This window comes from Felis catus, chromosome A3 (assembly GCF_018350175.1).
Source record: "Felis catus isolate Fca126 chromosome A3, F.catus_Fca126_mat1.0, whole genome shotgun sequence".
Taxonomy (NCBI): domain Eukaryota; kingdom Metazoa; phylum Chordata; class Mammalia; order Carnivora; family Felidae; genus Felis; species Felis catus.
In genome coordinates, this window is record NC_058370.1 from 11,070,265 (window position 1) to 11,081,731 (window position 11,467).

At 42.8% G+C, this 11,467-nt stretch overlaps 1 protein-coding gene across 6 annotated transcripts in view; it reads left to right on the forward strand.

Moving 5' to 3' along the window:
• Positions 1-11,467, forward strand: part of ADNP (activity dependent neuroprotector homeobox) — a 34,148-nt gene that overhangs the window by 3,557 nt on the left and 19,124 nt on the right. The window contains exons 1-2 of one of the 6 annotated variants that reach the window (XM_023251104.2): positions 241-372; positions 2,418-2,591. The exons of 1 other annotated variant lie outside the window; for it this stretch is intronic. The gene's annotated coding sequence lies outside the window, so the exon portion shown is untranslated. Of the gene's footprint in view, positions 1-238; positions 373-894; positions 2,592-3,947; positions 4,019-11,467 lie in introns of those variants that run through there. 4 more of the 6 variants (XM_006929663.5, XM_023251105.2, XM_023251106.2 and 1 more) reach the window with 4 other exon arrangements.

Genomic DNA, 11,467 nt, shown 5'->3' on the forward strand with positions numbered 1-11,467 from the left:
AGCGAGAGGAGCGCGGCCGCCGCCGCCGCCCGCCTGCCCGCGCCGGTGAAGCCGCCTCTCCCACACCCTCCGTCTCCTCCCTCCGCCCCTCCTTTGTCTGCACCGCTCGACGACGCTGCCGCCGCCGCCCGCGCGGGGACTGGAGGGAGCCGCTCGCGCCGCCGCCGCCGCCCGCCGCTCTGCTGCGCCCGCCGCGCCCCCCGGCAGCAGCCGCGGCCGCGGCGCGAGCCGGAGCCCGCCGAGCCGGAGCGCGACGAGGCCCAGGGCGCGCCCTCGCCACCGCCGTGCCGCCGCCATCCGCCCGCCGCCGCCGCCGCCGCCGCCCGGCCCCCGAGCACGCCGGCCCCGCGCGCGCCTCGAGGCCGAGTCAAGGTAAGCCCCGGCGGCCGCCGCGCGCCGACCCGCGGCCCGGCCCCGCTCCCGCCGAGCCGGCCCCGCTCCCGCCGAGCCGGCCCCGCGGGCGCATTGTTGTTTCCCCCGCCAGCCCTCCGGCCGCACACGCTCCTTCGCCTACTCCGGTGCTGACGGAGCGCCCGCCCCGGCGCGGACCGCTACCCGGGCTCCGCTCCGGGGTCCAGGCGCCTCCTCCTGCAGCCCGACCCCCCTTCCCCGCCCCGTGAGCCCGCCGGGGCCAGCAGCCAGCCTGGCCCCCGGAGCTCGTGCCGCTGATGGCATCTCCCTCCACCCCGCCCCCAGCAAGAACCGAGCAGCTCCCATCCCTGGAACTAATCCCTTCTTCCCGTTCCCCCCCCCTCCCAAAACGAGCCCCCCACGCACACCCCCAGTGCTTGGGACGAGCCTTCTGCCAGGTCTGCCCACCCTTAGCTGGGGGGGAGGGGGGACAGATTGGGGGGCGGGGAGCATGCATGGCACGGGAGTGGAAAGTCTGTGCCTCCGCCGTGCAACCCTTCCTCCCTAACATGCCAGCTCCCCTCCTATCCTAACCACGGAGTCCACCACCACCCCCTTTTCTCAGAGTCGCAGCTGCCTGGTCAGCACGACCTCTTCCGAGCATGCTGAGCCCCAACTTTGCAGTAAGACGGTAAAAAATGGAAATTCAGAAAGCTGCGAAAAGATTTTTTTTTTTTATTGCAATGAATGGGGAGGAGTTCTTTGAGCACCCTTTTATTCACCTCTCTTTCCTCTGGGCTGCCTGCCTGCCTGCCTTCCCCTCCCCCCAACCTGGATGCCTGTCTGCTGGAAAAGGCGCGATTGCTTCTCTTCCTCTTCTGCCCAAGATCAGGCACTAAGGTCTGATATCCTTTTTAGTTACACGTGTGTCCACACTGAGTCTTCTTGATGTTCTTGCATTCACCAGTTCCTCTGGACAGTTCTTGCCATAACCCCATTTCTCAGACAAAGGCTTAGGAGGGAAAAAGAACCAAACTGCTTCCTGTGTTTGCCATTTTAATGCTGTCCATCCCCACACGCCCAATTCCTATCCCTGATGTTTCTCGTGCCAGTGTCTTGAACCTTCAGGAGGAAACAAAAACAAAAAAAAAATCTCCTGGGTAGCTTGATACAGTTTCTTTATAAATCTGCATTGTTGCTTCTGGTTTATGGCCACGAAGAAAATACCAGCCCCCACCCAAAATGCACCGCAGCCAAGTCGGCTAAAGGCGATGAGTGTTGGAGTCAGTAGGGGGCGCATTCCCTGCACTGGGTAAGGCTGCAGAGGGGGGAAGGGCCCCAGAGCTAGAACAGGATGTGCTTCACAGCGCCTTCTACAGACCATGGGAAAATGGACCCAGCAAGACACACTCTCGCACTCTTAGTTGGTGAGCTGACAGCAACATGGCGAAGGATTAAGTGAGTCAAGAGCGGTGATTTTATTTCTTTTAAAGAATCCACCCAGCATTTTAGAAGTTCTGTCTTTTGACTTGTTCAGAACTGTTGACCCTGACAATCCACATTTGTTCTTGGCACATCCTTGGTACACAGATTTCCTGTTCTCTGGAATTCTTCCACCTTAAGCTTTGAATGTGTCACCATGTCTTTCCAAGGTCAGGTGGTAAAGGGGGAAAGTTTAAAACCTGAGAGTAATGGGTTTGGGAGTATTGCTGATAACCTCCTCTCTTCATGGCCCAAATCTTTCCAAGTCTTTGAGAGTTAAAAATCATTCTTGAGGGATGTTAGATTTCAGTGGGGTAGTAATTTTCATAAGCGTGTAGATGGGTGTCATGATTTGCAAAGCCTTGTTGGTAAACATCGAGCCCATGTTGAGTTCTTCGTTGTCAAACTCAACAGAGTTGATTGTCAAATTTTGTTGCCTTCCAACTTTGGACCTGTAATTGCCGTTCATTATCTTCAGTAGCCAACCACCTTTGCAAAAGTGTTGACACCGGTCTTCTGTGAGCACCCACCTTCTTAGGGTGTGTTGATTTCTGTAGATTTTACTCCTCTTGTTATTTCCATAGGTGTGAGATGCACAATGCGAAACCTAGGCCCCAGCTTTTGCACCATGATGCACAGGGTTGTACTTTTTGTACTGAACTGATAGGTGGCCTAGTGGTTATGCCCTGTACTACCATTTTGAGGATCTGGACTCCGTTCCTGCCTTGCTCTTTGGACCACATTGTCAATTCACACCGGTGGGTATATTCATTTTGGAGGGTGGGAACTGCAGCAACAGGGAGGCCAGAGACTTCTTCCTCCTTGGTCACCACCAAAGCCAACACTTCCAAAATATCAGCCTAGCCACATTCCTCAAGGAACCGGTTAGAGCTGGTTGCAGTCGTGGGTTCTGAACAGAGAAATGACTTAATGGCTTGTTTCAGACAAAAATTTTTAAGTTGCTAATATTGTTTTAATGGTTTGCATTCTGCACTCTTGTGTATAAAGTTAAGTTCTCAATTACTGTTATCTTGATGACCAGTCTCAAGAGTTGCTAAGCTTCTATAAACCTTGGAGATTCTCTGATCAGAACAGACTTTTTCCATGAACATGAACTTGCTACCAATGACTGACAGTGGTAGTTGATACTCAGAGGGTACTTTAAGACTTTGTTGCAAGTTTTATATAGATACACCAAGATAAATTTGTGGGGATATGAATGGATGTATTCTTTGATAGACACAGTTATTCGGTTGGTGCTTAAGGGAGAATTTTCCTTGAGCATTTGCTGCCAAGTAACATTTTGGTGAGTGAAAAGGAGGCAGTTTGGTTCAGATATTCCATTTGGAGACAATTAAGTATTGCTTTTGCAATTTTTTAGTGACTTCAAGAATCAGATACTAAATCTAAGTGGTATTAATTATAATTTTAAAAACTCAGTATTTATTAAACAAGTATAATTTTGACCTGTACTTGGTCTTTGGTATATACTTGTATGAGTTTTTAAATGAGTAATTTGAAAACAACTTACTTGAGTCCATGTTTGAGGTGAAGTTTGTGAAGGTGCTTTTGTTTGCTTTGGCAAATTATACATACGATACAGTGTTAACTGATGTCCTTAGTGGTAATAGCCATTTTTCCCCTACAGGAAAACTTGCTGTGATCTCTTAGAAAGCATGTATTTTGCAGTTTCAAGGTTTCCTGGTTTTACTAGTCAAAATAAATAAATAAAAGGTGAAACAATTGGGCTTGAAGGCTGGAATTTAGGTAAACCTATGAGGGCTTGTTAAAAGTACAGAAAAAAAAAAAAAAAAGCCTTAATAAACCAGAAGGTGGGGATGGGTATTCTGTTTAATTGAACTTTTAATAGAAATTCCTAATTTATCTTGGCCCTTGTTGGAAATTTACTGAAATTACCTTATTAGAGGCTGCTATACATTGAACTAACCAAATCTTTGATTCTGGTTCTTAAAGTCTCTGTATAGAAAACTTAGGAGATTGGGCTTTGAATCTCTAAAGACTTCTGGCCCTGGCTATCCTGGAAGTCATTGGTTGTAAACATACACACTGTGAATTTGTTTTGCTTAAATTTCTCTTTTTTTTCCTTAAACCAGAGTGCAGGAAAAGTTCTAATACTATTTATATTAAAATAAAACGTCACCATGTTGAACAGATTAAGTGTCAAGTAAGTTCACAATTATTGTTTTTTTTTTTTGATGACCCAATCTGAAGAGTTGCTAAGCTTTTAAAAACCAGAAAGAGTCTCTGATTAGAATAGGCCTTTCCATGAACATGTAGTTGCTACCAAATAACCAGCTAAGAGGCTTTTATCAAGTAGAAATGGCTTTTGGTTTTTGTTATAATGTAAATGCACATACTTACTTGATTATGAAAAGGAGAATTAAATAAGGTCGCTTTACTAGTAACTATCACAGAATTTGAAAAATATCTACTGAATATAATTTTCAGTATTTTAAAATGTAGATATTTAGCAGTCTCTTGATTCACATATTTAAGATGTACACACACGGGCTACATGTTTAATTGTGGGAATTACCTTAACGAGGATGATGTGGCTGATCTGTTAAAAAGGAGCAAGTAGGGATCGATACTTGGGTAGAGAGAGATTGAAAGAAAAACCTCAGAATTTCAGTAGTATTTTTGTCTTTTGGGAACTATATATAAGTAACAAAAATTGCATAAGTTGTAATAGACTTTGGCAGGTTGAGTCCATTAATGGGCGTGTGTATATACACACTTCAAATACAACCCGCTTTTTTAGAGTTGAAAATGACTCGTCTGTTATTAAATACAAAGTCCATGCATTAGAGATGCGGTTGGGAAACAGTATGTTAACTATGGAAAAAATGAATTAGACGTTGTAGTTTTTTTTTAATAACCTGTTAAAATCTTAGATAAACTTTTAAGACATGTGAAAAGTACAAAAAAATGAAAAATTTTATTTTATGATAAGATTAGAAGCTAATTTGTAGTTTTTACCAAGATGCTCAAAACTGTTGTGTGATAATCCACATGTTCATCCTGGACTTCTAAAAGACTTTCAGTTTAAAGTCTGTTATGTCTTCCAGAAGATAAAATACTTTTCATGGGGAGTTTAACTTTCATTTATTTGCCTAAGAGACATGAACATTAAGTAAAACTTTGCTCCCCTAAGTAAATAATTTAGTTAGATTCACAGAGCCTGACATGTTCTTAGCCTCACAAACTTAGGAAGTTTTTCTTCTAGTTTTCTAAGAGCCTGTGACATTAAGTCTGGAACAAATGGCCATATTTTGCTGCTGTGCATCACTGTCAGTTATACATTTTATGTTAGTTTGGAAACTTGGCGTTTAAAATTGGTGAGAAACCGCCCCATGCTAACTGAATTGATAATTTTGAACGTAGAAGCCATTTCTCATTTACTCATTGGCACTTTTCTGCCTTAATCATTGAGCTACTTTTTGAAAGAGGCCATCTGTGTTTGGCCCAGCATGAGTGGCCACAATTCCATTGTGACTTTATGCTTTTTATAGCCTGATCCTGTTAATTACAAAGTGAGGGAAAGGCTGATTGTGCTCCCTCAGTCTCTCAGGGTCTTAGTGCTCCTTAGACCTATGTTTTGGTTGTGATCTACCTTTGCTCTCTGGCAGTTTAGGAATCTGCTTAAATGAGAATCCATATTCCGCTTCACTGGAAGAAGGCTCTCCTCACGTATTATCAAGCTTCTCAAACTGGGGTACAGATATGTGTAGTTGATAATATTGTGATATATGTGTCTATCTTAGGAAGTCACAGATAAAATGTGAGCCAGCTATATAAAGGAACCATTTTGATTGAGGGCGCACATTTTCTAATGAGTGTAAAATGCAAAGTTCTTTTCATTCTTTCCATCTGGGTTCTCTCCTCTCCGTGTATGCATTAGCTAGCCTCTGCCTGTAGTTCTTTGAAGTGCACTCACAAGCTGCCTTGCTTTTATTGATCCCTGGTTTAGTTCTAACACAGCAGCTAGAGAAATACTGAAATCTCCAGAATGTCAGCAGTGTTCCAGAAATGAAGGTTCAGAAATTAAGGAGAGCATAAGAACTTTTGGTAGAGTTTACTAAGGGAAGACTGCCCTGAACATATACTGCAGTTTAAGATTTAAGGTTAAGGTTTAACTCAAAAGCATGCACGTGATCTGTAGGAGACTTGTGCATTGTTTGACCATCCCTTAGAATTAAAAATAAATCCCTACACATCCTAACTCCCTCTCCAATAAGGGTATAGAGTTATAATTGAGTCACTCAGCTGTGGCTTGTTGCTGTTTATGTGTCACTTTTCACATGACTTGGTTGATGATTTTAGTAAGGGTGAGCTGTGAGTGGAAAGGCCTCTTTGCTGGCCTTTATGGTATTATAATATTAGTGGTATGCCTGTTTTATTTGCCAGGCACTTTATGAAACCATTCTCAACTCTCTCAGGATTGTCCTTGTTTCATAAGTGGGCAAATCAAGGCACTGCGACATGCACTGATGAAGTGAGCTACAGAATGTGTCTGTGCCAGGCCTGTGCCTGGAACATAGACTTTTATAGGTTCCCTTGTGCTGTTTGGCTGATGAGGGCACACACGAATGCTTCATGGTGATGTTTTGTGCTTCTGTATCAGAGAATACCCAAGGATTCTAAGTGGGCTTCACAAAGAGGCTGGCAAGACAGCACCGGTGAAAATTGTGCTGGGGGGTGGTTAGTTGAAGTAGTGTGTGTCTAGTTTGGAGTTGCCTGTCCAAGGATCTAAAAAGAAAGTTTGTTTGTGGTCCTGTTGCTTTTTCCAGTGGTTTGGTTTAGGGCAGTCTTATTCCTTCTCTCCTCTGAGCAGTTATTTTTGCTTAGACAGATAATTGCTGGCTTTTGCCCTTCTGCCTTTCCTTTTTCTGAACCCTCTGTGCTCCGTTGAAGAGTTTTGTGTGGAATCCTGTGCTTCCCTTGAAAATCTGTATCTTTTTCTGGTGGGAACTGGCAACAATTGGAAACCTGTATGAGTGGTTTCTTTTGAAATGTGATATATCTGAAAAAACTTGTCTGGTGGAAATACAGAAAAACTCATTAAAATTTTAAGTTGGGGTTGTAAACATAAGTCAGTAGTTGGAGTTCTTGCTCCCGTGAAAGGGAGACTGGAAGTGTGTTACACAGTGGGCTCAAAGTCCTGGTTCTGAAACAGTTAGGCTTAAAAACAACACCAAGAAAAAACTTCTCTGCAGAAGGTGTAAGGGTTGAGCCAGCAAGGGGCAAAGCCTGCTGCAAGAATAATGCTTCTGCTACAAAGAAAGCTTTGCCTAAACTTTGACTCTTTGGAGGTAGCTTAGAAAAACTTGAGGTGATTCAAGTAAATTACTCTTTTATTCATGGATGAGGAGAAAACTAACCTTTCCCTTACTCTGGGAAAATTATTTGAGTAGTTTTGATAGGGCATGGACATGTTATCATTAAGGGATTAAAAATAACCGGTTTTTCATCTTAGGCGATTTAGATGCAAAGACAAGGACATGTCACTGGAATGATTAAAAGTAGATGTACCTAGATGTCTTCTTAGGCCCACTTGTGAATTGATTTCCCTTGTTCACATATCTCTTAAGCCAGGTTGTCCACCTAAATTGACAGCAGCATCACTAAGCTATGGAGTTCTTACGTAGGCACCAGAGTGTTGGAGTCGTGCCCCCACGCTGTGTCCCTGCCTTGCCGGAATGCCTGTTTAAAACGGAGTAAATTGGGAAATCCTCCCCGTCTCATACTCTCTGAAGTTAGATTAGGGTGTTAGAGATGGTCTCCATCCTTTTGGGGTGGGCGGTAAGCTGTGAGGCATCTTTCTCCCTGTCACATAAAATTGCGTCTACTCCAGTATGTAATGTCAATGAAGGGTTAGGGACCATACCTCCAGTTGCTCAGCTGTCATCTTGTCCCTCTGACCTCATCTCCCCTTCCATCCATGTGTATATCTTAACAGTTTCAGCACACTCTCAGAAGTGCACCCTGAAAGCCATTGGTTCCATTGGTGTTCTGTAGATTCTGGCGGTCACAGCTAGGAATCTCATCTGAAATCTAAATACTCCCAAGTAATAGGGAGTTTCCAGTCATAGGCACTAGTCTTGTAGTCTGAAAGTCTTCTTAAAAGAGAAGTGACCTACATGCTTTTTAAAAGAATAAATATGCAAAATCTAGATCACACCTTTAAGTTTCTATGTGACTGTAAGTCACCTAGGCTTATTGTGGGTACCTGCAGATATGCTATTGCATAAACGTTTTAAGTGCCGCAGAGTTTGTGAAGTTAAGAATATGCTAACTCTTTAACATGAAAAGCTCCCATAAACATATTCTGTGAAAGCACTGTTATGTGGGTGAATGCGCGTTATAATGTGTATAGGAACAGGTATATGGCAACCACGTCTGATTCTCAGGAATAATAGCCCATATTTTTTTTAAAAGATTATATATACTGTGGTGTGAGCTCATAATTTTCAAAGTGATTATTCCAGTATCTGATCTGGCTTAAGATAATAATGATAACTGCTATAAATATTAACTGGTATCATCTCATTTAATCCTTCTGGCACTTGAACAATGGGGATAGTGTCCTTCTGGTTATACCATAAGGAAACAGACCTCCAGAGGTTGAGTAACATTTTTAAATTCACAAAGCTAGTAAGTGGCAAGAGTAAGGATTTGAACACAGATCTGTCCAGCTCTGGAGCTGGAGCTGTATTCTTAATCACTACATTGTACCATCTTTCTTTTGAGCAGAGGAAAACTTTGTTGTGTCCCTATTTGTTACATAAGTTTGAAGCTGTGATGTAACAATTTTACATGTGGCTGATAGGTCAGCTAAATTTTTATTCATAAAAACAATATAGTCTTACTGGAAAACAGATTTTAATGTAGGCTATAGGGTTCAGCCTTGAACTTCACCTTTTGCTATCACTTCAATATCGTATTACCTTACCTTACCTTACCTTGTACCTAAGGCTCTGGTGATTTTGCAGACCTTTCAGATCGCATAGGTCTGAAATGGGTGTAAGCTCTCTCAGGCAATTCTGACAGTTGCTTAGGCCTGGTATGCCACTCTTTATAGACTTCCTTTAGGCCTTTTTTAAATGGGACCTGCCGACCATGGCCAGATGGATTCTCTTAAAGTGCCATTAGAACTGTATCACTTCTCTACTTTAGTATCTGCAGCGTCTCGGTGCCTGCCAGACATAGCAGCAGACTCTAGCTTCACACTCAAGGCTTCTTTCCTGTCCCCGACCTACCCTTCCACCCTTGTCATTCATTATTACTCAGAAGCTTGACATATCAGCCATTCTGGACTCTGTACAGTACTTCCTAAAACTCCTTGCTTTCCCACCTCTGGAACTGTGTGCCAGCAAGGTTTTGTTTGTTTGTTTGTTTTTGTTTTATTTTTTTGCAGTGAATGCAGATTCTCAACTAACCTAGTGGCCCCAGCTTAGCCTCTATTTCCACCTTCTCCTGAGCTCCCCTGCTGAGAATGAATTCTCCCTTTTATGAAACCTCAGTGCATTTAATTTGTCACACATCTGACACTTCGCTTCTTTTCCTGTGTATATTTATGGGGTGTCATCTCTGTAAGTCCTTTCTAGGCAGGGACTGTTCATTCAGTCGACATGTGTTGAGTGCCTGCTATGTGTCAGCCACCATTGTAGATTGCTAGAGATCTAGCAGAGGGGAAGAAACCAAGCAAGATCTTTTCGATAGACTTTCTTTGCTTTGGATACTGAGATGGCACCCTTGTCTTCTTGCATATTTTAAGGGTTCTTAAGTCCATCAGTTGAGATCAGGAAGATCAGCCTCTGCTAAAAAACGATTCATAGTGATTGTAATTTACAGTCATGACTACCTCTTTACCACACTGTATCAATTATAATTTCAGGTCATAGTTTTACTAAATCTGAACTCACCTGTGATGAGTATTTAAAATAAAACATTTGAATCACAGTGTAATTGTAATTTTGAAGATAATGTGAATGGGGCTGTTTATTTCCCACTAGGTTCGTGGTTTGATATTAATGAGCCACACCACATGAAGAAAACAAAACTTAGTAAACTTAAATTTTCATCACTGTGTCACCTTTGAAAAGCCTTCCTAATTTATTTTTGTTAGGACCTTTCCCCTCTTGCAGTTCTACTTTTATAACCATTTGAAAGAAATGTAAAGTCATTTAAAAATTTAACACATGGAAAATCTTTGAAAATCTTTTCTGTACTGCTACATGTTTTAAGTTTATTTTGAGAACGAGTGCACGAGCACAAGCAGGGGAGGGGTAGAGAGAGAGAGAATCCCAGGCAGGCCTGCACTGTCTGTGGATAGCCAGATGTGGGGCTCAATCTCTCTAACCCATGAGATCATGACCTGAGCCAAAATCAAGAGTCGGATGTTTAACCAGCTGAGCCACCCAGGCACCCCTTCACTGAGATTTTTTTTAAGTACTCAACAGTTGGGGACCGTTAGTATGTTACCATAGAGTCATTCATTTAGTACTGTCCAAAAGGTCCAGAATTTTACAAAGGCCTTCAACGTTCCTGTACATCCAGGACCTGCTCTAGAAGATCTGTCCTGTGCAAAGAAATCTTAACAGATGCTTAATATTCAGTTTTGGCAGAGACTCATCAATGATAAATCCCTCTGATTTCAAACCAGACTATCCATGCTGATAAAATTATTAGCAAACCTTATTTGGTCCCATATTCAGCATTGTTGCCTCAGATTTTCCAGTAGTGACATTTAGTATCTCCTGTGAGTAGAATCACAGTATTTGTCCTTTTGTGACCAGCTTATTTCAGTTAGCCTAATGTCTTCAAGGTTCGTCTGTGTTTCCAGTAGCCACATTTTAACTTTTAATTTCATTTAATGTTAACATTTAATTTAAAAATGAAATTAATTGTAATGTGTTTTTAACCTGGTAAGTCCAAAGTATGGTCATTTCAACATGTCAATATTTTTGAAAAGGTACTTACAAGATATTTTTCATTTTTTAATTCTAAGTCTTGGAAATCCCAAGTATATTTTACATGTGAAAGCATATCTCAAATGGGCAAAGACTTGAATAAACCTTTCTGCAAAGAAGACATACAAGTGCCCAGTAAGCACATGAAGATGCTCAGTACCCTTCATGGTCATTAAGGAAATGCACATCACACCTATGATGAAATACTACCTCATACGCATTAAGAGGGCTGTGATAAAAAGTTAACAGATGTTGGTGAAGATGGGGAGAAATTGGAAGCATTGTGCACTGTCGATGGGAATGTAAGTGGTAGAACCGCTGTGGAGACAGAATTACCGTGTGAAAAGATACTTGTTACACCCATGTTCACAGCAGTATTCACAATAGCTAAAAGGTGGGAGCAATGCAGGTGTCCCATCAACTGCAAAATGTGGCACATACATAGCATGGAATATCATTCAGCCTTTAAAAGGAAGGAAATTTGGGGGCACCTGGGTGGCTTAGTCGGTTGAGCGTCTGACTTCAGCTCAGGTCATGATCTCGCGGTGAGTTCGAGCCCCGTGTCAGGCTCTGTGCTGACAGCTCAGAGCCTGGAGCCTGCTTCGAATTCTGTGTCTCCCTGTCTCTCTGCTACTCCCTCA